Genomic DNA, 27,380 nt, shown 5'->3' on the forward strand with positions numbered 1-27,380 from the left:
GTCTGCTCTGACCACTGATGTGGATGAGCAGCCTGCATCACAGTGTGGTTTCATTCATTTAATGCGTCTCTACTTCAGACATACCAGGGAGCTGATCTGAAGTCACCTGAACCCAGAAAAAAACCCTACTGGTAGGGTATGTTGCATTCTTTACTGGTACTTCAAAAGTACATAATTGGATGTAAAGCGCTTTGGGACGACCTAAGATTGTGAAAGGTGCTGTATAAATGCAAGTGTTTATTTATTATAACTGTATGTAGAATATATGCAATAATCACATGGACCTTTGGCGAGTCTACTGATAGTCTCTTTCTTCTTCTCGGAAATTATCTTGCCTTTATTCAGCAGTTTCCTCATTTGTCTCAACTGATGTTAAACATTTGGGCCTAGAAATTCAGTTGTTAGTGCCAGCCGCTAGCACCTTAGGAGGAGGAGAAGTGGGGCGCTAAGTGACTAGCGCCCGGGCATGGCGCGATCTGCGCCTCTCGTGAACTTCACTCAAGATTTAGCGGCGGCGCAAAACCGCAGCACCCGCTCAGCTGCGCGCGCAGATCCTGATGTCATTTCATGGTGCAACGCTCTTGGTGCGCCCTGAACCGGAACTTCAGTGACACCGCCCTTCTGTGCGCCTGGTGCCCCCAGCGACTGGTAGAGGGGAATGGTTCCCAGTCGCTGCGGGGCGTGGGGGACGCTATTTAAAGGGGACACCTCCTGCATTATAAATGTAAGAAGTCACACAACATCAGGTTATAGTCCAACAGTTTTATTTGAAATCACAAGCTTTCGGAGCGCTGCTCCTTCGTCAGGTGAAGTGGGGAGATGCATAAAGACACAGCTTATATAGTCAGAGAATAATGCCAGATGATTACAGGTAATCTTTCTAACTGCCATTTATCACACCTCGGCAGAGAGATAATCACAGCAATCAAAGGTGTGAATGGTGTCCAAACAGGTTAGTCAGGAAAACATTACATCAAAGAACAATGAGGTGGGGTCACAAGGGGTCAAATGTTGCAGATGCTGGGGTCTGTATGAAAACAAAAAACAGACAAAAAACATTTTTTTTTGCTGGAAATCACAGCAGGTCCGGCCGCATCTGTGTAGAGAGAACAAGCCAACGACGACTCGAGTCTGGGTGACACTACATCAGGTGGGGTTACATGTAGCGTGACATGAACCCAAGATCCCGGTTGAGGCCGTCCTCATGAGTGTGGAACTTGGCTATCAGTTTCTGCTCTACGATTTTGCGTTGTCGTGTGTCTCGAAGGCCGTCTTGGAGAATGCTTACCCAAAGATCGGAGGCTATAACCTGGTGTTGTGTGACTTCTTACATTTGTCCACCCCATTCCAACACTGGCATCTCCACACCATGCATTATAAGTGGCAGCCATTTTGTGGCAATCCTTCTGTGTGAGTGTGACGAGTGGCACTGGGTGAACCCAACTGCAGGAAGGCAAACTGAGGCAGAGGTTAGGTTGCAAAAACAAAGATAGACTTTACTAGAAACAAACAAAATAACAACAGCACAGATACAGGCTAGCACGCCGGCAAGAGGATCACAAGGCAGTGTGAAACTCAAGACTGAGCACTGGACATAAAACTAAGCACCACTTAAATAGCAGGCAATTAACCATGCACAGGTGAGTACGATTAGGAAGAAAGAAGGAAACAATTAAGAGTTCATGGTGCCCTCTGGTAGCGAGGCAAGGCAGAACCTGGGTCATTCCTGACAGGACCCCCCCCACTAGGAACGGCCCCTGATGTACCCCCAGAAGGTCCATGGCGACGACGAAGAAAGTCCTGCACCAAGTCGCGATCCAGGATGTTCCGGTCCGGGACCCAGGAGCGTTCCTCCGCACCATATCCCTCCCAGTCAATCAGGAACTGGAGGCCCCCGCGAACCCGGTGAGAGTCCATCAGGCGATGGACCGTGTAGGCAGGCTGGCTGTCGATGATGCGGGGAGCAGGGGGCGGCCTCGTGGCGGGCACCGGGGCACTGATGGCCACTGGCCGGAGCCGGGAGACGTGGAAGGTGGGATGAATCTGCATGGAGCGAGGCAGCTGGAGACGGTAGGACACCAGGTTGACCTTCCTCAACACCGTGAAGGGACCGATGAAAAGGGGCACCAACTTGTGGGACTCCACCCACAGCGGGAGATCCTGAGTAGAAAGCCAGACCCTCTGACCAAGATGGAATGAAGGAGCTGGTCTGCGCTGCTTGTTGGCCTGGATCCGTCATTGCCGAGAAGCTCGTTGTAAAGCCAGCCGCGCGCTCCTCCAGGTCCGTCGACAGCGCTGGTCAAACTTAAATAAAGGAAACTACGATGGTCTGAGGAGCGAGTTGGGTAGGATTGATTGGGGAATGGCACTCAAAGGGTTGACGGTGGATAGGCAATGGCAAACATTCAAAGACCGAATGGATGAGCTGCAGAATTTGTTCATCCCAGTTTGGCATAAAAATAAAACAAAAAAGGTGACTCAACCGTGGCTAACAAGGGAAATTAGGGATAGCATAAGATCCAAGGAGAGGACATATAAATTGGCCAGAAAAAGCAATAATCCTGAGGATTGGGAGCAGTTTAGGATTCAACAAAGGAGGACAAAGGGATTAATTAAGAAAGGGAAAATAAAATATGAGAGTAAGCTTTCAGGGAACATAAAAACTGACTGTAAAAGCTTTTATAGATATGTGAAGAGAAAAAGATTGGTGAAGTCAAGTGTAGGTCCCTTGTAGTCAGAATCAGGGGAATTTATAATGGGAAACAAAGAAATGGCAGAGCAACTAAATTCATACTTTGGCTCTGTCTTCACAAAGGAGGACACAAATAACCTCCTAGAGATGACGGGGAACATAGGGTCTGATGAAAGGGTGGAACTGAAAGAAATCAGTATTTGTAGGGAAATGGTGTTAGGAAAATTGATGGGACTGAAGGCCGATAAATCCCCAGGGCCTGATAATCTACATCCCAGGGTACTTAAGGAAGTGGCCCTAGAAATAGTAGATGCATTGCTGGACATCTTCCAGAACTCGATAGACTCTGGAACAGTACCCATGGATTGGAGGGTAGCTAATGTTACCCCACTATTCAAAAAAGGTGGTAGAGAAAAAGCGGGGAATTATAGACCGGTAAGCCTGACACCGGTAGTGGGGAAAATGCTAGAGTCTATTATAAAAGATGTAATAGCAGAGCACTTGGAAAGCAGCGACAGGATCGGACAAAGTCAACATGGATTTACAAAAGGTAAATCATGCTTGACTAATCTACTGGAATTTTTTGAGGATGTAACTGGTAAAATAGATAAGGGAGAACCAGTGGATGTGGTGTATTTGGGCTTTCAGAAGGCTTTCGATAAGGTCCCACATAAGAGATTAGCGTGCAAAATTAAGGCACATGGGATTGGGGGCAAGGTATTGACTTGGATAGAGAACTGGTTGGCGGACAGAAAGCAAAGAGTTGGAATAAACGGGTCATTTTCCGAGTGGCAAGCAGTGACTATTGGGGTACGGCAAGGATCGGTCGTAGGACCCCAGCTGTTCACAATATATATTAATGATCTGTACTAGGGAATTGGATGTAATATCTCCAAATTTGCAGACGACACAAAGCTGGGTGGTAGGGTAAGCTGTGAGGAGGATGTCGTGAAACTCCAGTACGATTTGGACAGGTTGGGTGATTGGGCAGAAACATGGCAAATGCACTATAATGTGGATAAATGTGAGGTTATCCACTTTGGTGGCAAAAACAGGAAGGCAGATTATTATTTGAATGGCAATAGATTGGGAGAAGGGGAAGTGCAAAGAGACCTGGGTGTTCTTGTGCACCAGTCGCTGAAGGTAAGCATGCAGGTGCAGCAGGCGGTTAAGAAGGCAAATGGTATGTTGGCCTTCGTAGCAAGAGGGTTCAAGTACAGGAACAAGGATGTCTTGCTACAGTTGTACAGGGCCTTGGTGAGACCACACCTTGAGTATTGTGTGCAGTTTTGGTCGCCTTACCTGAGGAAGGACGTTCTTGCCATGGAAGGAGTGCAGCGAAGATTCACCAGGCTGATACCTGGGATGGCAGGAATGACGTATGAGGAGAGATTGTGTCGATTGGGCTTATACTCACTGGAGTTTAGAAGACTGAGAGGGGATCTCATCGAAACCTGTAAAATTCTGTCAGGCCTGGACAGACTAGATGCAGGAAGGATGTTTCTGATGGCCGGGGAGTCCAGAACCAGGGGTCATAGTCTAAGGATAAGGGGTAAGCCATTTAGGACTGAAATGAGGAGGAATTTCTTCACCCAGAGAGTGGTTAACCTGTGGAATTCTCTGCCACAGAGGGCGGTGGAGGCCAGTTCATTAAATACATTCAAGAAAGAGTTGGATATATTTCTTAAGGCTAAAGGGATCATGGGATATTGGAGAAGGCAGGGACAGGGTACTGAATTTGGATGATCAGCCATGATCTCATTGAATGGCGGAGCAGGCTCGAAGGGCCGAATGGCCTACTCCTGCTCCTATCTTCTATGTTTCTATGTTTCTATGTTTCTCCGCGGAGGGAACCCCCACCTCGAGCTCCTGCTCCTGGAACAGTGGAGGCTGAAAACCGAACTGGCACTCGAATGGCGATATTCCCGTGGAGGAGCAGCGCAAGGTGTTGTGCGCGTACTCAGCCCAGATGATGTGACGGCTCCAGGTCGCAGGGTTAGCGGACACGAGACACCTCAGGGCCGTCTCCAGGTCTTGATTGATCCGTTCCGTTTGACCGTTAGACTGAGGGTGGAAACCCGAGGAAAGGCTGACAGTAGCTCCAATGAGCTTATAGAAAGCTCTCCTAAACCGGGAGGCGAATTGTGGACCACGGTCAGAGACGATGTCAAGAGGCAAACCGAACAACCTGAAAACATGCTGGACCATGAGCTCGGCTGTCTCTTGGGCTGAGGGAAGCTTGGGCAAGGGCAGAAAGCGACAGGCTTTGGAGAAGCGATCCACGATGACGAGAATGACAGTGTTGTCTTGAGATGGTGGAAGGCCTGTGATGAAATCCACAGAGAGGTGTGACCAGGGGCGAGTGGGAATGGGGAGAGGATGCAGCAAACCCTGGGGGCGGGATCAAGGGTTCTTGTTTCGTGCACAAGTAGCACAAGCTGCCACGAACGCCTTTGCGTCCCTCTCCATGGTGGGCCACCAGAACCTTCTGCGAAGAAACTCCAGCGTCCTGGATGTGCCTGGATGACCAGTGAGCCGAGACGAATGCCCCCACTGCAGGACTTGTGACCGTGCCGTGTTGGGAACAAAAAGGCGACCTGGTGGGCCGTTGCCAGGGTCCGCCTCCCTCTGTTGCGCCTTTCTGACCAGCGTCTCGATCCCTCAGCGAACCAGTGCTACAATTCGAGAAGTTGGAAGAATAGGTTCTGGTTGTCTTTCCCGCTCAGGTGAATCAACTTGCCTGGAGAGAGCATCAGGCTTGAGATTCTTGGATCGTGGACGATATGACAGGACAAATTCGAAACGATTGAAAAACAGTGCCCAGCGAGCTTGACGAGAGTTAAGCCGTTTGGCCTCCTGGATATAGGCCAGATTCTTATGGTCTTTCCAGACAATGAATGGGTGTTTAGGCCCCTCCAACCAATGTCTCCACTCCTCCAGTGCCAACTTAACTGCTAGTAGTTCCCTGTTTCCAATATCATAGTTTTGCTCTGCAGGAGTGAGTCGGCGAGAAAAGAAGGCGCAAGGGTGCAGTTTGTTGTCATTAGACCGCTGGGACAAAACGGCACCCACTCCTATATCAGAGGCATCCACCTCGACAATGAAGGGGAGTGAGGGATCCGGAATCACGAGGACAGGAGCAGACGTGAAGCGCCGCTTGAGATCCTCGAAAGCCTGCGCAGCCTCAGCGGACCAACTGAACCGGGTGGAAGCGGTTTTGGTGAGGGCGTTGAGAGGGGCAGCAATGGTGCCGAGGTTCCTGATGAATCTCCGATAGAAATGAGCAAACCACAAGAAACGTTGCACCTGTTTGAGAGAGGTGGGTGGTGGCCAATCTCAGACAGCTTGGGTCTTGCCAGGGTCCATTTGGATATTGCCGCTGGAGATGATGAAGCCCAGGAATGAAACCGTGGAAACGTGAAACTCACACTTCTCAGCCTTGACAAACAAGAGGTTGTTCAGCAGACGTTGCAGGACTTGCCTTACATGCTGGAAATGATCGTGAAGATTTTTGGAGAAAATGAGAATGTCATCCAGGTAGACAAAGACAAAGCGATTCAGCATGTCTCGGAGGACGTCGTTGATGAGCGCCTGGAACACAGCAGGGTCGTTGGCTAATCCAAAGTGTAAAGTCTGTGGGTTGTGCAGTTAATAAATACACAGACTTCAGAAGTAACAAACAAACAGGTCTTTACTATTCGAAGGTCTGGGCGAATCTGCCCCAGCAATCCTGCCACAACACTTATATACTGGTGTGGTCACTATCGGTATTACAGTATACAGAAGCCAAACAAATAGTGCCACACCTAAAGTAGTTCTCTTAAAGGTGAACGGTTACATTCAATAGTTCCCTTAAAGGTAGACGGGTACATACACTACAATCCTCCCTTTTTAGCTTATTACTTACAGAGTCTCCGTTAAACATACATATCTTCAACTTCCTATAAACAAATTACAGATATAATCTCGGTGGAGTCAATGTCATATAAAACAATTTACAGATATAATCTCGGTGGGAACAGTTCACAGGTTCAGTCTCTGCGGAAACAGTTCATAGATTCAGTCTCTGATCTTGACTCGTTCCGAACAACATTTCTTTGGTGTAGCCGGTTCACCTGGCTAGCGTGACTCCTCCATAGCCTTTTTCTTGACGTAACAGCTTGAACTTTCGTCCTGTTGAACCAGCAGTGCGGGCTTTTACAACCAACTGGCTGTCTTGACATTTTCCAGTTTTTCAACTAATTTAGCTCCTTTCGTAGTGTTCCGCCTGAGATGGTAGAAGTGCTAATATTTTAGACAGTTATTATCTTCTGCTTCTTCTTTTTCTTTTCTGCCTTTTTGAAACTCTCGGAGCTCCTTTCTCGGCTGCCAGCTGTAGCGCCACCAACTCTCTATGTTCCTTAGACCTTAAGTGCTTCCTCCGGATTTCAGCACTTTGGGAGTTTTCATCACAAGCTGGGCAGACCACATCCTCGTAATATTCAGTGTCACTCAACAGGTCATGGTAATATTCGGGTTCGTCCTGAGTTAGGCCAGCGAGAGAGCTTTCTTCTTCCTCCTCACCCGTCTGGACGTTAGCTGACGGTGGTTCCTTCCCTAGACATCTTTCTTGAAAAGACTTCTTCATGCATTCATATTCATCCCGCTCTTCCTGGGTTGTCTGCCATTCCTTCACTACTGACCTCATTTGTGAGTTCAATACCTTCCCTTCCACCGGGGATTGCGGTATCAGGCTATTTAATCCTTCTACTGAAGCAGCTGTTTCAACATTCTTCTGTTCAAATTGCCGTGATTCAACGAACTCTTCATAGAGTAAACTGTAACACAAAATCTGTGTTGCCACCTCAGTTATTTCTGTAACTTTTGGGAGCTCCGAATTCCTTCCCTTTGCAGATTGAAGCTCGTGTTCCCATTGTGGAGTCTTGTCTCTCAGCATGTGAAGGAGTTGGCTGACTGTTAACTCTTCCGCGGGGACTCTGTGGATCAGAGTCTTCACCATTTCATCCACCTTTCCCTCCAATGCTTTCACCTTCCTTTCCTCTTGTACTTTGGTTTCAAGCGCTCGAAGAAGTTGCGCCTTGATGCCCCCAAGCTCATGTTCAGAGCCCATTCTTACAGTCTCTGTGTTTCTTACAGTTTCCTTCCCTTCCACTGAAAGGATTCCCAGTTGACTTTGCTCTTCAAGTCGTTGAACCTCGGTCATTGCCGCCTCATATTTGTCTTGGGTTTCCTCCAATATTTTTATGAGTTCTTGGACATCTTGTCTTTCATGTTCTGCCATGTCTTTCACCGCTAAATTCTCATCTATGGATGGAACTTCTACCGATGAGTCTGTCTTGGCCTTGAGCTCATCAAGAATTCCCTGCAGCCTTTGGACTTCTTGCTCATGTTCAACCTTTAGTTGTTCATATGCTTCTACTGAAACTAGCTTTTCGGAGGTTGCCGAGTTAATCCCCTCCAGAATTGTAGCCTGGGCCTGTTCATACTGTTCTTTCCACTTCTCACACTCTGCTTGTAAGGAGTCGTAGAGAAGAACTGGAATAAAATCCCGGCTTCCTGAAGATTCCTCTTCATTTGCTTCTTTTGCAATTTCCTGTTGGAGTTCAGCCAAGGCTGCTATGCTATCTGCCTCTTGAAGTCTCACTGCCATCAAATCTTCTTTATTCTTGCAGTCTATCTCAGTCATTTTCCCTTTATTTTCATTTAACTGAGTGATAAGCTCCTCTTGCAACATGGCCACATTATTCACATCAGGTAAAGAAGCGTTTCTCTTTTCCATGTCCAAGATTTTTTTCTGCATCTCTTTAAGTGCACACTGCGATTCAGCTTCTCTTAACCTTGCCTGCACTAGCTCCGTCTCCAATTGCAGAACAAAATCCTCAGTGTAGCGTGGTTTGCCTTTATGCTGTATCTCTAGATCATGCAAATATTCTAACTCCTGAACATCATAAGGGAGGTGTGATCGGTAATTGGTCACGATGGCTCTATGGTCGCTCTCTGCTTGAGCCAGCAGGTTCTGTTGTCTTTCCAGACTCTCCCATTCGGTGTCATAGAACTTTTTCATTGTTTTCATCTCTTGTACGAGACGGTAACTTAATTGTTCGAATTGTTGTCGTACTTTGAAATAACGTTGAGTTCGAGCTCGGTGTTCCTCCGTAATGCATATGTCTGTGACTTGAACAGACTCAGAATTCTCTGTCTTTATGCACGCCATCGTTTTTCCAACCTTAGTCAGTGAGTTCATGTTAACCTTGTTTTTCATACGTAGGCTGGACTTATCGTCTTCCGGCTCAGAGTCTGAGCTGCTTGTCTGCACCGAGTCCTCACTCGTCATTGCTTATAGGTGGTGCCATTCCATGTCTATTTTCTTGATCCACTCCCGTCCTAGAAGTGGTGGTCCTCCCTCATGTAGTACATACAAGTTCATTCTTGGGTGTTCTTTACCCCTATCTCTCACCTTGACTCTTATTTTTCCCATGGGGTATACTTTATGCCCCGTGTATGTCTGCAATACGAACTTGGTATCTCTTAAGGGTATGTGTGAGAATAGCCGGTGGTAATCCCCTCGATTTATGACTGATACAGCTGATCCAGTGTCCAACTCCATTTTCACTTGGACTCCAGCTATTTTTAGCATGACCCAGATAGTTTGTAGGTCAGCTTCCTTACTCACATGGTGGATACTCAGACTACCCAGCTCCTGGCCGTTTGGATCTGAGTCTGGATTCTGTTCATCTGAACTCTTCTCAGCCCCCTTGTATGCCTTGTTGTACTTTTCTTGTGATGGCTTCCTTTGGTTGTTGGTGTTCTTCCCTGACCGGCATACCTTAGCGATGTGACCCAGTTTGCCACATTTCCTACATTCTTGGTTCTTAAACCAGCATTGATTCTGGTCGTGTGTTGTCTTCCCACAACGATAGCATTTTGTTGTACTCGAGGTAATTTGGTCCACCCCGAGCGCCGCCGCCTTTAGTTGCATTTCCGCCATTCCTTTCGCTGCGGCTTCGTGTGATGCGGCTATAAGGACAGCCCTGTCAAGTGTAAGGTCGTTCTCTTCTAGTAGGCGCTTTTGCGTCCCTTCCTTGGACAATCCGCCTACGAACTTGTCTCGCAGTGCCTCTGTCAGATTCCCTCCGAACTGGCAGTATTTCGCTAGCCTACGCAGTTCGACCAAGTATTCTGCGTTGTTTTCGTCTTTCCGTTGCGTTCTTGCATAGAATTTGAATCGTTCAGCTAACATCAACGGTGTGGGGTTCAAGTGGTCCTTCAGAACAACCACAATCTCTTCGAAAGACTGATCCGCCGGTTTAGCTGGTGCTAGTAAATCCTTCAAGAGCCCGTATGTCTTTGCGCCCATCGAGTTTAACAATGTTATCGCCTTGTCGTCTTCCTCTATTTTGTTGGCTTCACAATAGATCTCGATGCGTTCCACGTACGTGGCCCAGTCTTCTATCTCAGAATTAAAATCATTAATATTCCCTCGCTTAGGCATCTTTCTTCCCTTGGGAGCAGCACCAGTATTTCTTTAAGTATTCTTATTTATTTGTTTATTTCTAAGATGGCGGTTTTCCCGCGAAATCGGCGGTTTCCCGCTCTTTCCTTCTCTCCCCGCCCGCTTCAATGGCGGTATGTCAATCAAGATGGCGGTTTTCCCGCGAAAATGGCGGTTTCCCGCTCTTCCTTTCTCGCCCCGCCCACTTCAATGGCGGTTTCCCGCTTCTGGCGTCTTCTCCGCCTAATGGCGGCTTCCCGCGTTTCTTCCCGATGGAAGGGGTACGCTTCCCCCACAGCGGACAGGTTCAGCCGCTGGCTGGCTACCGCACAGCTCCCCTTACTCGGCTATGTCTTTTCCTCCCGCCCGCATGGTTCTACTGGCGCTGGGTACACCCCGTTAACGGAGGACAGTTCAGCCGCTGGACTGGCTCTCGCGCAGTCTCTCTCTCCGTACCCGGCTCTGTCGCTCTCTCACCCGCACGTTCGGTGTTACCGGCCCTGGGTACCCCGTTGGTGGAGAACAGCTCAGCCGCTGGACTGGTCCTCGCGCAGTCTCTCACCCCGTTTTCGGCTGTGTCTCTCACCCACTCCCGCACGTTCGGTTTTGCCGGCTCTGAGTACCCCGTTGGTGGAGAACAGCTCAGCCACTGGACTGGCTCCTCGCAGTCATCTCTCTGCACCCGGCTCTCACCCGCACGGTTCCCGTTCGCCTCCCCAGCCCTCTCGCAGACCGGTGTTTCCCTCCCCGGCTGCGGCTGGGTTTCTCTTCCCGCGCCTACTCGCAGGCTCAGCGCTTCGTGGCTGCGGTCGCTGCCCGGATTTTTCCCGCCGATCGCGGTCCGGCTGTCACCCGACGCCGTTGGACCCGACTTTTGGCCGGCACAGCTGCCCCTCGACCGAGGTCGAGTGCTCTGCCCTTATCCTCCGGATACTTCTACACCTTCCCCTACTCACAGTCTCTTCGGCCGCCTTGTTTCTTGCTGGTCGGCTCACTCCGCACCGTGGCAGAAGGGTAGTCAGTGCCTGTTGCTGATACAGCTTTTGTTGTTAGTCTTCCTGCTTTCTGTTGTTGCAGCCTCGTGTTTTCTTTTGGTAGCACGACGAGGGCGGTTGTCTCTCTTCGACGCTCTTCGTTGCTTTTGGTAATCTTGCCGCAGGGTACGATCGGACTTGTCGCCACTGTAAAGTCTGTGGGTTGTGCAGTTAATAAATACACAGACTTCAGAAGTAACAAACAAACAGGTCTTTACTATTCGAAGGTCCGGGCGAATCTGCCCCAGCAATCCTGCCACAACACTTATATACTGGTGTGGTCACTATCGGTATTACAGTATACAGAAGCCAAACAAATAGTGCCACACCTAAAGTAGTTCTCTTAAAGGTGAACGGTTACATTCAATAGTTCCCTTAAAGGTAGACGGGTACATACACTACACAAAGGGCATGACCAGGTTCTCATAGTGCCCAGTAGGTGTGTTGAATGCCGTCTTCCACTCGTCCCCTTCGCGGACATGGATGAGGTTGTAGGCATTGCGGAGATCCAATTTTGTGAACACTGTGGCTCCCTGTAGTAGCTCGAAGGCCATCGACATGAGCGGAAGAGGATAACGGTTCTTTATAGTAATCTTATTAAGGCCACGGTAGTCGATGCAGGGGTGGAGACCTCCATCTTTCTTACTCACGAAGAAAAAACCGGCACCAGCGTAGGGTTGCAAAATTCTGGGAATTTTTAAAAGAGGAAACTTTCCATGGGAATTTTCGGGAATTTATGGGAATTTTGGGAATTTATTGGAATTTATGGGAATTTTGAGTTTTTTTGCACACTGATGATTTTTGTCTCTGACCCTTATATTATCTTTGTCGTCAAAATAGACATACTGTTCCATACAAATAAAAACAGGCTTTCAAAACTTTATTTAGGTTATAATTTTGAACTTTATTGAACCCCCACAAAAAAGACCCATCTAAAATAAAATAAAAAGAGCGTCAGCCTATTTAGCCTGTAATTTGTCCTTATTTTGTCCCTTTGAGTCTTCTACTCATGAGTCTTCTGAGTCTTCTACTCCTCATTGCTCCTCCTGATTCTCTGACTCTGGCTCTGACGTGTCCATTTCCTCCTCTGTGTCAGTGTCTAGCTGTGTGGTGGACACTTCTGTATCTGGCTCAATAAGTTGTAGGTTCGCCCGGATAGCCACCAGTTTCTCCACTCTCTTGTTAGTCAGCCTGTTGCGCACCTTTGTATGCGTATTCCCAAAAAGTGACCAGTTTCGTTCAGAGGCCGCTGATGATGGTGGGATTTGGAGTATCACCGATGCAATAGGTGACAGGGCCTCAGATGCACAAAGTCCCTTCCACCAGGTATGTGCACTGATATGCTTGCATGATTCGCATATCCCATCCCCATTCCAAAGACCTTACTTGGTAGAGAACTTTGCCAGACTTCCCAGAACTTTGCCCACATCCAGATTGAGATGGTGTGAGAGGGTAGAAATCACACTGTAAGTGCTGTTGATCTGTTCTCCAGAAAGTATTGGTCTCCCAACATGCTTTGGGTCCATCATTTATCCTGCAGCATGAATCGGCTTGACACAAAATTCTTGACGCGTCTGTATGAATTGAACAATTGCCCTCTCCTCTGCTTTGAGCAGCAGGGATGTGGGTGGGGCAATGCTGATTTGTTCTTTTAAATCAGTAAAAAGCCTGAGAACATCTGACAAGACAGCGTCATCTCCTTCAATCTGAGCAATTGCAGATGCTACTGGTGAGAGTAGTTTAAGGCTGCTAACCACTCTCTCCCAAATCACATCATCCAGCAGTAGTTTCTTGATGGTGGTTTCCATATCCCCAGACTGGGATATTGCCATTTCTTGCAGTGACTCCTTACCCTCCAGAAGGCTGTTGTACATTATGACAACACCACCCCATCTAGTGTTGTTGGGCAGCTTCAGTGTGGTGTTCCTGTTCTTTGTCATTTGCTTGGAGTTGTAGGTTGCTGCAACTATCTGTTTTCCCCTGACATACTTAACAACTTGCTTGGCTCTCTTGTACAGTGCTTCCATGGTTCTCAAACCCATGATGTCCTTGAGGAGCAGGTTAAGCCCATGAGCTGCACACCCAATAGACGTAATATGAGGGTAGGCCTCCTCCACTTGAGCCCAAGCAGCCTTCATATTCGCAGCATTGTCAGTAACTACTGCAAAGACCTTTTGTGATCCAAGATCGTTGATGACCGCTTTCAGCTCATCAGCAATGTATGTGCCTGTGTGTCTGTTGTCCTTCGTGTCTGTGCTCTTGAAGAACACTGGGAGAGGAGTGGAGACGATGTAGTTGATGATGCCCTCCCCTCGTACATTTGACCACCCATCTGAGATAACTGCAACACAGTCTGCCATCGCTATCATTTCTTTGAGCTTTCCTTGGACTCTGCTATACTCAGCCTCCAGCAAATAAGTAGACAAAGCATGTCTGGTGGGAGGACAGTATGCAGGACGAATAACATTGAAAAATCTCTTCCAGTACACATTGGCTGTGAGCATGAGGGGTGAGCCTGTTGCATATACAGCTCGAGCAAGGCACTCATCTGCATTCTTCTGGCTATGGTTATCCATTGTATCAAAGAACCTTCCAAGTGGGCCAGGAGTTGCTGATGATAAGGAGCCTGATGCTGAATGAGAACCATCATCTTCTTGAATGGAAGCAGAGGAACTCTGGGCTGACTGCTGTGAGCTTTGAGTGAAGTTGTTGCATTTGGATAAATGCTGCTGCATCTTTGTGGCATTCTTTACATATGGCTTTCTACAGTGTTTGCACAGGCACACAGTCTTTCCATCTTTAATGCCTGGGGTAAAATGCTTCCACACATCCGACGGTAAACGTGGCATTGTTCTATGCAGAGAAATAAAAGGCATTCATCTCTGTGTCGAACTGCGGTCGATCAGCACGATTGCAACAGGGTGAGTACATTTTTGCTGATGCTCCATGTGATGGAAGCATGACCTGTACACACACGACGCTACATCACCAATAGTGTATTATTTTGTATATTTTAAATTGAAGGACAACAGAGTTCAACAAGTAACTGGTTTATTTGGTATAAAGTCTGATTTACTTACTGCATCATCACAACATCAGCAGAAAACAAAATGACTTCCCTCAGGACCCCTAACCTGGATCTTAAAAAAAACTATAGCAGTCTTACAGATGCCTGCAGGCCAATCACAATTCGATATGCAAATATTACAAATAGAGGGAGCTAATCGCTCATCCACTCATCCAACCAATCAGGACACATTTGTTCACAGTCACACACAAAACTTGTAATTATTAAAACAAGCCAAGTAAGAAGATAAACATATATTGATTAAGAAATTCCTTAATAATTAAGATTCCTTCTCTGTTAGTAATTTTAAGAGAGGACCTGTGGAAAAGAAAGAAAGAAATACAAAAAAAAAATATTATGCTAGCATGTGCTTTTTTGTGCAAAATTCCCAAAATTCCCAAGCTAAACTTCCCGTGGAAAATTTCCGGAAATTTACTGGAAATTTACCGGAAACTTTCCACCCCTTTGCAACCCTACCAGCAGGAGAGGTGGACGGACGGATGAAGTGAGCGGCGAGGGCGTCACGGATGTAATCCTCCAGGGCGGCGGTCTCTGGAGCAGAAAGAGAGAAAATCCTACCCCTAGGTGTGCATGTCCCAGGCAGGAGGTCAATGGCACAGTCATATGGCCTATGAGGGGGAAGTGATGTGGCTCGAACCTTACTGAAAACCTCTCTTAAATCCTCATACTCAGGAGGCACTCGGGACAATTCAGTGTGAGATGGGGGCTCCTGGGGCTGGGAAGGATGCTTGGAGTGAAGACAGGTGGTGTGGCAGGCAGAGCCTCATTCCGTAAGCCAGCCGGCGGCCCAATCCATGCGTGGATTATGGCAGGCCAACCAAGGGTAACCCAGAACTAATGGAAACTCGGGAGAGTGGATAAGGGAGAATTGGATGGTCTCGAAATGTTGTCCTTCCATGCCCAAACACAGGGGGGCAGTAAGATGGTGAATAGTTCCGGAGCCCAGGGGTCTTCCATCAAGGACGATAACAGTGAGGGGGTGATCTGGATGGGTCAGGGGAATCTTGAGCTGTTTAGCTAAACCCAGATCCATGAAGTTACCATCGGCCCCAGAATCCACCAGGGCCTTAAGATCATGTTGTTGATTGCCCCAGAAAAGGGCAGATGCCAGCAGGACCCTAGAAACAGTGGGGCCAGGAGGGATGGTTACACTCATCTCAGGTCCCTCTGTCCTGGACGAGCCCTGGCTTTTCCCACAAACTCTGGACAAGAAGAGCGAAAGTGGCCCGGTTCCCCACAATAGAGGCAAGATCCCTCTCTCATTCGGCGATCACGTTCAGGCTGCGAGAGATGAGTTACTCCCAACTGCATGGGCTCCTCTGGAGCAGTCAAAGATGGACTCGGGATGGTTCGGAGGCTCTCGGATGGCTTCGAAGCAGGGAAGGCTCTTGTTTCCGGAAGTGGGGTGAAAAAGGAGCAGCGTTCTCTTCGCCTCTCACGGAGACGATTATCCACTCGAATGGACATATCAAAGAGAGACTCCAAATCACTCACCGAATCTCTGGAAGCCAGTTCGTCCTTGATTTCATCCGTGAGACCGTGGCGAAAAGTGGCGATGAGCGCCTCCGAATTCCATTGGCTCTCCGCCGCAAGAGTGCAAAACTCAATGGCGAAGTCCGCAACGCTACGAGCCCCCTGGCGAAGCTGAAGCAGTTTGTTAGATGCCTCTCTCCCACTGACAGGATGGCATTTCCTCAGTGAAAAGTTGGTAGTTTGAACATGCCGGAGTTTGCTGTTCCCAGACGGCCGTAGCCCAGGTAAGTGCTTTGCCGGTGAGTAGCGAAACGATGTAGGCTACTCGGGAACGGTCAGTGGGAAACAATGAACCTTGCAGCTCGAAAGCCAGGGAACACTGGGTTAGAAAGCCTCAACATCCTCCCGAGTTACCGTCATAGCGCTCGGGTGCAGGTAATCGGGGTTCTTTCAGAGGGGGAAGCGAAACCGGAGGAGCGGGTAACAGTGCTGGAGTGGCTTGGGTTGCCTGACTCTGGCTCTGATGGAAAGCAATGACGAGGGCCTCCAGCTGTTTCTGGCTTCGGGAGAACGACGTGGCGAAGCACCGCAGTTCATCCAAGATCAGTTGTAGATGCTCAAAGACTCGTCATGGCCATTAGTCCCTCTCTGTTGGGTTCATGTTTGGCTCAGTCTTGCTGTGACGAGTGGCACTGGGTGAACCCAACTGCAGGAAGGCAAACTGAGGCAGAGGTTAGGTTGCAAAAACAAAGATAGACTTCACTAGAAACTGTTAGATCCGTGATTCTAGGAGTATGCTGTTTTTCAATAACCACACGGATGCTGTAACTTAACGATAAACAGGTATTTACTGGAGGAGGGTAGTCTCAAGACTGGGGGTACAGAGGCATGCGCAAGGCTTATATACAGGTGTGGTCACTGCCGGTACTACAGTATACAGGAGCTGTAAAAGTAGTTCTGTCTTAAAGGCACATACACTATAATTCCTCCCCTTTTAGATTAGTAGTACCCCTAATATTCAAATAACAATTAACACTTTAACATGTACATTAAACAACAATAGTCCATTTATAGATTCAGCCTTTGGGGCGGCTTCCTGACCCTTTCGGGATAGCGCCTTTCCTGAGGTTCTTGTCCTTGGTGCAGAGGCGATTCTGACCCCTTTTCATCGGGTAGTTCATCGGGTTCCACTGCTACTGGTTCTGAGGTAGATGCTACCGGTATGTCGGGTTCATCCCCAGGTACTCGAGACATGGGGTTGACGCATTCCTGTGACGCTAAGATCTGATCAACGTGGCATCTCACAATGTTCTCCCCGACATCCACTGTGTACATTAATGGCCCCTGCCTTGTGCATATCGTTCCGGGTTGCCATTTCTCTGTTCGATATTCACGGGCCAAGACTGGTTGTCCTACATTGAAGCGCCTTGTCGGCTTCTCATTGATGTGCTGGAATTGTTTGTCCTCAACATTTCTTCGCACATTTGGTCTAAGCAAGTCCAGACGAGATCTCAACCTTCGGTTAAAGAACATCATGGCCGGGGTCTGGTTGGTAACTGCATGTGCCGCGTTTCGGTAGGCTAATAAGAAATTGTCCATCTTATGCTGTAGTGGAATTTCATCATCGCACATGGCCTTTATCGCCTTCTTAAAGGTTTGTACGAACCTCTCAGCCAATCCATTTGTGGCTGGATGATACGGGGCGGATGTGTAATGCCTTACCCCATTCCTTCTCATAAATTTTTGAAATTTTCGGACACAAACTGTGGTCCATTATCAGAGCGAATCTGCTCTGGCAAACCGTTTCTGGCAAATATGGTCCGTAGGACTGCAATCGTTTTCTCTGTAGTGGTTGAGGACATTTTTATCACCTCAGGCCACTTCGAATGAGCATCCACTGCTATTGAGAACATTGAGTCCATGAATGGACCAGCAAAATCAATATGCACCCGTTGCCATGGAGAGGAGGGCCACTCCCATGGGTGTAGAGGGGCATCTGGTGGTGCATTTTGGACCTTCTGGCATCCTAAGCAGCTCTTAGTTAGGTCTTCGATTTGTTGATCGATTCCCGGCCACCACACATAAGCCCTAGCAAGCCTTTTCATTTTCACTCCCCCCAGATGACCTTCATGTAGCTCATTTAGCACTCTCTCCCTTAACTTGGGTGGAATCACCACTCTGGATCCACACATCACTGTCCCCTGGCATACTGACAGCTGTTCTCTCCTGGATGAGAATGCTGGCAGCAGTGAGTCGCCATGTGTTGGCCATCCCCTCACCGTCAAATCATATACCCGAGACAGCGTCAGATCATTGCGTGTCTCCTCTATATCCGCGTTCATTACTGGCAATCGTTCAATTACTGACGAATAAAATATCACGATAGGGTCCACTGCTGGTGCTTCCTCCACAGTAGGCAGTGGCAGGCGTGATAGCCCATCAGCGTTCCTATGCTGTTTCGTGCCTTTATATTCTATTTCATATTGATTCTCCCCTAGAAACAGGGACCATCTTTGTAACCGTTGTGCAGTCATCACTGGAACGCCCTTCTTAGGATTAAAGATGGAGACAAGTGGTTGGTGGTCAGTCAGCAAGGTGAACTTCTGCCCATGCAGATAGTGGTTGAATTTTTTTACTCCCCATACTAGGCTGAGGGCCTCCCTGTCAATCTGGGCATAGTTGCGCTCAGCTGAGGTTAGTGAACGAGACGCAAAGGCTACTGGCCTCTCCTCCCAGTCTGGGAATTTGTGCGACAGCACCGCTCCAATACCATAGGGTGACGCATCACATGCCAAACGAATTGGTAGCGCTGGGTTGAAATGGGCCAACACCTCTTTTGATGTGATCAATTCTTTACACTTCTGGAAAGCTCGTCTACGTTCGTCATCCCACTTCCATGGTACCCCTGTTTGCAGTAGGGTGTTCATTGGGTGTAATACCGTGGATAAATTTGGTAAGAACTTGTGGTAGTAGTTTACCAGCCCGAGGAACGACCTTAGTTGTGACACATTTTCCGGTGCTGGAGCCTTGACTGCTGCCTCAATCTTTTCAGGGGACTTATGTAACCCCTCTTCATCGATGACGTGGCCACAATACCAGATCTGTTTCTGGAAAAACTCGCACTTGTGGCGATTAGCTCGTAGCCCATACTCCTTTAATCTGGTGAGCACCTTCTCCAAGTTGGCGAGGTGATCACTGTCATTTTCGCCCGTGACCAAGATGTCATCCAAATAACACTGGGTCCCTGGAATCCCTTGCAGGACTTGATCCATTGCCCTTTGCCAGATAGCCGGAGCCGAGGCTACCCCGAACACCAGCCGGTTGTATTGATAGAGACCTTTATGAGTGTTAATCGTAAGGTATTGTTTCGAAGCTTCTTCTACCTCCATTTGCAAGTCCGCCTGGGCAAGATCAATTTTGCTGAAGCGTTTACCTCCAGATAGCGAGGCAAAAATATCCTCAATTCGTGGAAGCGAATATTGCACCGTGTGAAGGATTGGGTTCACTGTCACCTTAAAATCCCCACAGATGCAGACCTTCTTTGGTTCCCCAGGCGTATTACTCAACGACCTCTTCATTACAGGAACGAAGAGTGTAGCCCACTCGCTCCAGTTCACTTTGGACAGTACTCCTGAACGTTCCAACCCTTCCAGCTCTGCTTCGACAGCTGGTCTGATCGCATAAGTCACTGGTCTGGCCTTAAGAAACATTGGGCTTGCATTTTCCTCTATTTTAATCGTTGCTGTTATGCCTTTTAGTGTTCCTAGTCCCTCCTGGAACACTTCTTTTGCGTCAGTTAGCATTTTTGACAGTCGTCCAGGTGTGACGTCGTCATCCTTTTTGGCCTCAACCTTCAGTGCCTGTATGGAATGCCAATCTAATTGTATCTTCCGGATCCATTCACGTCCGAGCAGTGGTGGTCCTCCATCTGGCAATACATATATATCCATTTCAGGTATTTCCTGGCCTTTATATATCACTTTCACCCTTATTTTTCCTTTGGGGTAGACTTTTTGCCCCGTATACGTCTTCAAGACAATCACTGTAGCTTTCAAGGGTATATGTGAAAATAGCCGCTTGTAGTCCCTTTGGTTTATGACTGTTAGGGCTGATCCTGTGTCCAATTCCATTTTCACTTGGACTCTGTCTATCTCGAGTGTAACCCAGATAGTCTGGTGATCCTCCATTTTGGTTACCTTATGTAGTTTCAGAAAACCCAGCTTTTTGCTTCCGGAGTCTGTGTCACTTTTCTGTTCGTCTGAACCACTGTCCATCACCTTATGTACCTTTTTGTACTTCTCCTGTGGAGATTTCTTGCTGTTGGTTTTCTTCCCAGACCTGCAGACTCTTGCTATGTGTCCTGCTTTTCTACACTGTCTGCACACTTGGTCCTTGAACCAACAATCCTTCTGGTCATGTGTTGTTCTGCCGCAGCGATAGCACTTCCCTGTTCCATAGGCCTTTCATTGGTGCCATATTCTTGCGGTCTCCGTTGTATCTCTGCAGCGCTGCTTGCGGCTGCTTCGTGTGATACTGCCATACTGAAAGCCTTGTCCAGCATAAGATCCTTTTCTGATAGAAGCCGTTTCTAGGTTCCTTCACTTTGTAGCCCACACACCAACTTGTCCCTTAACGTATCTGCTAGTCCCGCTCCAAACTGGCAGTGTTTCGATAGCTTGCGCAGTTCCGTTAGGTACTCAGCATTGCTTTCATCTTTGTGTTGGTTCCTTTTATGGAACTTAAATCATTCAGCTATCAGCAGCGGTGTGGGTTTTAAGTGGTCCTGTAGGATTTCTACTATGCTTTCGAAATTCTTGTTCACCGGCTTCTCTGGGGTTATTAGATTTCGCAGTAGCCCATAAGGTTTTGCACCCATGGAATTTAACAAAACCAGTGCTTTACTAGCATCTGGCACTTCATTTGCCCTGCAGTACACCTCAATACGTTCCACATATGTCGCCCAATCTTCCACTTCATTGTCAAACGTAGAGACACTGCCACTCTTCGGCATCCCTGGCTGTGATTTAACTGTCGAAAATGGCATCTCCCGCGCTTCCCCTTCTTCTCCGCTGGCACAAAATGGCGTCTCCCGCGCTTTCCTTCCTTCCCGCGCTCGCCCTTCTTCTCTGCTGCGGCTTCTAAAAATGGCATCTCCCGCGCTCTCCCTTCTTCTCCCCACGGACACTGTTCAGCCCTTGAGCCCTGGCTGTGCTCTGCGCGTTCTTTTTTTTTTTTTTTTCGATGCCGCTTGGTCCTGAACGCGGCTGTTGCTTTACCCTCTCTCTCTCTCTCCGTTTTTTTTTTTTTTTTTTTCTCGACACCGCTCGGTTTTCAACCCCCGGCTGTGCCCTGTGCGCTTCACCCTCTGTCTTACCCCGTTGACGCTGCTCGGCTTTCTCTCCGCCGTCGGTCGGCTCCAGCCACTGCTGTCCATGAAGGGTCTGCACTGGACCTGTCATCAGTCTCTTGCTGATCGTCATGGCTGGGGAACCAAGCCCGGCTCTCCACAGCCTCCCCTGCGATGTTCACTCTCTGCCGGACGACTGGGCAGTTGCTCGTGGTCGACGCCCGTGTTCCTGGCCTCGACTTTTTTTGTTTTTTTTGTTACACTGCCCTCCCGGAGCGAATCCTCGAAGGGAAATGCAGAGTTGCAGGTAGATTCAAATCGACACTCGTCGCCACTGTTAGATCCGTGATTCTGAGAGTATGCTGTTTTTCAATAACCACACGGATGCTGTAACTTAACGATAAACAGGTATTTACTGGAGGAGGGTAGTCTCAAGACTGGGGGTACAGAGGCATGCGCAAGGCTTATATACATGTGTGGTCACTGCCGGTACTACAGTATACAGGAGCTGTAAAAGTAGTTCTGTCTTAAAGGCACATACACTACAGAAACAAACAAAATAACAACAGCACAGATACAGGCTAGCAGGCCGGCAAGAGGATCACAAGGCAGTGTGAAACTCAAGACTGAGCACCGGATATAAAACTAAGCACCACTTAAATAGCAGGCAATTTACCATGCACAGGTGAGTACGATTAGGAAGAAAGAAGGAAACAATTAAGAGCTCATGGTGCCCTCTGGTGGCGAGGCGAGGCAGAACCTGGGTCATTCCTGACAGTGAGAGACGGATATTTGGAGAGAGACAAAGGGAGAGAGCTTTCTGCTTTGACTCAGCGCTCGCACACGTACTTCTGGCTTCAGGCCAGGGCTTTGCACTTGGATTTAACTTTCAGTGCCATAGCCTTGAGTCGCCACATATAATGGGGGCTGCAATGGGTGGAAACGTTGGCTTACTGCATTGCATTCAAAGGGCTCAGAGACGCCGTGAGAGAGTGCCAGTCATGGCCAGACAGAGAAGGGCCAACAGGCGTCGGCACAGGAAGCCTTACCCACCCAGTGTATACCGCCAGCAGTTCTCATATCTGAACATGTCTGAGGAGCAGTGTGTTCGGAGGCTGTGATTCAGAAGGGAGGTAGTCACTGAGACCTGCCACCTGCTTCACAGAGATCTGCAGCCACAGCTGAGGAGCAGGACGTCTCTGTCGGTGGCAGTGAAGGTGATGGTGGCTCTTAACTTCTATGCCACTGGCTCCTTCCAATCCACTACTGGGGACATTGCCAACATCTCCCAGTTTGCGGTACATTGCTGCATCCGCCAGGTAACCAATGCCCTTTTCAGAAGGAGACGTCAGTACATCTCCTTCCCCATGACCCTGGACAAGCAGCAAGAGCGTGCAATGGGATTTGGAGGAATAGCGGGCTTCCCCATGGTCCAGGGCGCCATTGACTGCATGCATGTGGCTTTGCGGGCACCTCTAGAGAATGCCGAGGATTACTGCAACCGGAAGGGCTACCATTCGCTCAACGCCCAGTTGGTGTGTGACCACAGGCAGCTCATACTAGCTGTCAATGCCTGCTTTCCAGGCAGCAGCCACGATGCCTTCATCCTGCAACAGACTTCTGTGGCAGACATTTTCGAAGCCCAGGCTCACCCACGAGGATGGCTTCTCGGAGACAAAGGCTATCCTTTGTGCACCTGGCTGATGACCCTGCTCCGTGCGCCCAGCACCCCTGCTGAAGAGCGATACAATGACAGCCATCAAGCTACCAGGAACATCATTGAGCACCCAATCAGTGTGCTCAAGCAACGGTTCCGCTGTCTGTACCGTTCGGAGGAGCCCTACAGTACTCGCCTGAGCGAGTCTCCCATTTCATTGTAGTGTGCTGCATGCTGCACAACCTGGCTATCCTCAGGACTCAGCCACTGCCAGCAGACATTGGAGGACCACCAGAGGAGGAGGAGCAGGAGGAGGAGGAGGAGGAGGAGGAGCACCAAGACGGGAGGGAGGCACAACGTGCAAGGGCCATCTGTCGCGGCTTATTGCAACTTGGTTCGAGGCCCCCTCTCAGGGAATGGCTTGTGCCAATGAAAGAACATGAATGGAGCCACTCTGCAAGCCCTCAGCCGGTCAAGGCAACAAATAGTTCAAAATGCAAACATGGACAATGTGATTAAAGAAATTTTTTTACAGTGCAAACTCTGTGCCCTTCCCGCATGACAAACTAATTCAGATAAACCCCCAAAAAACAGTCAGAGACATAACTGGCTCTCACAACCTTCAGAAAATGAAAAAAACAGTTGAACAAAAATGACCATGATCCTCGGCCTTCATATAAAAAACAAACACAACAGTCTCGGCCTTCATATATAAAAAAAACATTCTCGGCCTTCATATATAAACACAACATTTGGCCACACCTTCTACTTTTTCCCCTGTGAGGGTGATCCGCCTCGCTTCCGCGAATGGCCTCTTCCCGCCCTGCAGCTCCTCCTCAATGGGACCGCAGTGGCAGCAGCAAGGCTGGGAGAAGGCTGCTGAGGGTCAGATGGTGAGATGCCAGATGCCCTTGGGGGACGGCCTGGACCAGCTCTGGGCCTGGAGGGCCCAGCTGCTGACTGCTCCAACTCTGCTTGGGCGGCAGCAGTCTGTCCTACGGGTGGTGGCAGCTGCAGTGGAGGAGTGACAGTGTTGGCTGCAGGAATGCTGCCAACCTGACAGAGCACAGGCACTCCCTGGTCAGCTGATACACTGGCACTCGCATGGGCCAGCACTGCAGCATGCGCAGCAATCTGCTGAAGCACAGACTGCTGGGCTGCTGCGGCGCGGCTAGGGCCCCAGCGATGCCTGGCCGATCCAGCGAGGGTGGCAGCAGTTAGTGCCCATGTGGCCCTGATCTGTGTCTGCATCAGACCAGCCAGTGAATGCACGGCACGACTGAGCGCTTGGCTGGAAGCCGCCTGTGCTGCCGTGAAGTCCTGCAGACTCCTTGCCTGTGCTGCACTGAATTCTTGCAGACTCCTGGCCTGTGCTGCCCCGAATTCCTGAACACTTCTTGCCAGAGACTCTATGGAGTCCGGCATCCTTGCCACTGCAGCCATGAGCTCAGTGTGCCTGCGCTCAGCCTGGGCGCCCATTTTACCAAGGAGCCGCACCTCCTCTGCGCTCACCGTAGCAGGACTGGAGGCCGCACTCACCCTCCAGGGAGAAGGCCGCCGAGCTTCCCCACCCCTCCCGCGCTGCTGCAGCCCGCTGGGCCCCGGAGCTTCACTCTCCTCAGACCCTTCCCCCCTGCTCCCCTCCAGGGAAGACATGTCTCCATCATGACCATGGGCTGTTTCGGCTGAGGGTGGCACTGATGGGCCAGCTTCCTCTTCCTCCTCCTCGAATTCAGAATCACTCACATTGGCAGCTTGAGGGCCCGCCTCCTCACCTGTCGAATCAGCATCTGAAAGCAGGGAGGCACAAGAGTTGCTTTAGAGTGAGGACAGGGCGGCAGCGAGGGAGGCATGAGTGCTGCTATGCACTGCATTGGTTTGATAGTGACAAAGGATGCTGGTGTGAGGCACAAGTGGAAAGAGAGAAGTCAAAAAGGTGATGACCTTACCATTGCTGTCCAGAATAGGATCGGCATCTCCACTGGCGATGGGGCCAATCAGCCGGCCTGCCATAATGCGCTCCACACGCTGCTCTAGGTCGCTGAGCTCTTTGAGGTCACAACAGCCTCCCCTGGTCCATCCCTGCTGCCTGTGATTGTGGGCCAGCTTGCCCTGCAAGAGAAAGGATGGCCTCTAAGTACAGTGTCAAGCCCTGATCTTGCCTGCACTGCCTCCCATGGTGGAATAGCCCTGACAGTGTCAAGCCCTCACCTTGCCTGCACTGCCTCCCATGGTGGAATAGCCCTGACAGTGTCAAGCCCTCACCTTGCCTGCACTGCCTCCCATGGTGGAATAGCCCTGACAGTGTCAAGCCCTCATCCTGCCTGCGCTGCCTCCCATGGTGGAATAGCCCTGACAGTGTCAAGCCCTCACCTTGCCTGCACTGCCTCCCATGGTGGAATAGCCCTGACAGTGGCAAGCCCTCATCTTGCCTGCACTGCCTCCCATGGTGGAATAGCCCTGACAGTGTCAAGCCCTCATCTTGCCTGCACTGCCTCCCATGATGGAATAGCCCTGACAGTGTGAAAAGTGCTGAGTGTGCAAGTGGTTTTCATGAGAGTCCCATAGCTCTTGGATGAGGGCTGGGCATTGGGGCTTTCAGGTCCCTTTGGCCAGAAACTGAGGTGCACATGCAGGGATGAAGAGGATAGTGGAAAGGGTACTCACCCTGACAACCCGAGTGAGGTCATTGAACTTTTTCCTGCATTGAAGTGGAGTCCTGGCAGCCATGCTGTTGCTGGTCATCCTGTTTGCCACCTCCCTCCAGGCTTTTCGGTATTCGCTGGGAAGCGGCCTCCTCCCACTGTCAGGGAAGAGGACAGGTCGCCTGCGCTCTACTGCGCCAACCAGTAGCCTCAGGGCACCCTCACTGAAGTGCTCCACTCGCTCCCTAGCCTTCTGCATGGTCCTGGCCGTAGAAATGATGATCCAGCAATGGTCAGGCCTTGCTTCAGGGCTGCAGTGTGCAGGGTGTGGCAGCCAAACAAGTCCACCCTCCCCCTTTAAGAGCTGACCGGCGCCAGCGTGTCTGCCTTCAATCAGCAACTCGCCGCACCTGCGCTGCGCCCGCCCTCAGTGTTAGCGCCCCGGCTCGCCGGCTTAGTGCCTTATGATAGTCGTGCATCACCTGCTTTAGCACAGCAGCAACCTCTTGGGGCGATGCAACTCAATTTCGACGAAGGTGGCGCTAAGTTGCGCCGGGCGCTAAATTTAGCGAACGCCCGGCTGTAGCGCCCCAAACGTGGCGATACTGAATTTCTAGGCCTTGAGATGTAGGTAACTACGGGAGAGAACCTACATGTAGCTCTGTGATACGGCATCTTAATACACCAACATGTTGCACTCTAGGTCATGGAATTTGTACCTAAGTTACTATATAAAAGGACTTATTTTATATTTCTTGCAATTGCACTGCAACATTGTAGGTGCTGTGCTGCATATTAAATTATGTTTTTAAAATATTTTTATTGGTTAATTGTGACATAAAAGTATTTGTCCATTTTTGTGACACAGTTCAGTCTAGTGAGGCAAATAAATAAAGGCACCGAGCCAGTTTTGAAAGTCAAATACCTGTACTGTAAGCAGCGACTCTTCCCTCCCACAGTGTAGCAAAATGAAAATTCTCATTTCATGTGAAAATAGCAGTGTATTTTAAGCTGGCAACTACATCATAGAAAACACAGAGCTTGTACTCAAGGACAAAGAACTAATGAACCTGAAAAAAGAAGACCGCAATCATCAGGAGAAAGGTTTGTTTCACATGCGGACCAGCAGAAGGGCACCTCATCTAAACTTCAGGAAAAGGACTTCCTACAATGTAACCACCAGCTGGAAAAAAATACCGAAATAAAGGGGTTAGGGAGTGAATCAAAAACAGAGTTGGAAACATAGCACGAAAGAGTTGTGAATCAAGGGGTAGAGTTTTCGCTTTGGGCGCAATCGGCAAATTGCGGCCGCTGAAATACTTTTGCATAATCACAAACGTAAAAGGTTCCATGAAACAGCGCAATTGGGCAGGGTAATAGAAGGTAATTGTTCCTCTTTATTTCTTTCAATTAAAAAGTATTCCTTGATGTATTTAAGAGTGGTAGCCGGTGTAGTTTTATTAATACAGCTGAAAATGGGTTTATCACCAAAAATAAACATTTTTCATAAGGGTGTCCCGTCCTCCACCTGTGAGTAACCTGATTTAAAATCATTGAAAATGACTGAGTAAACCTATGCTGAACCAGTAAATAGTTTCACTGGTGCGTACTAATACATTTGTACTGGCCTCGCTAGACGTGCTCCTATCTAGTTATCCAGCAAGTTAAACACTTATTCAAAATAATTCCTCGTGAAGCCGTTTGCTGTTTTGAAGCTTTACTTGAACAAATTTGTGAAACTGTAAACAAAGACAAAGTATGTTTTGTACATAAACTGAGTACTATACATTCGATATTACATAAGATATAAACATATTTACAACAGTAGAATAGACTAATTGTATAATTAACTAACATTTGGACTAACATCTGTAACTATCAAATATTAACCTTTTATAAACATAGTGTTATAAAAATACTACTCTGACAACGTTGCTATTATCCTAACAAAC

The sequence above is a fragment of the Somniosus microcephalus genome, chromosome 9 (genome assembly GCF_052327205.1).
Source record: "Somniosus microcephalus isolate GS21.2 chromosome 9, FLI_Smic_1.0, whole genome shotgun sequence".
NCBI lineage: Eukaryota > Metazoa > Chordata > Chondrichthyes > Squaliformes > Somniosidae > Somniosus > Somniosus microcephalus.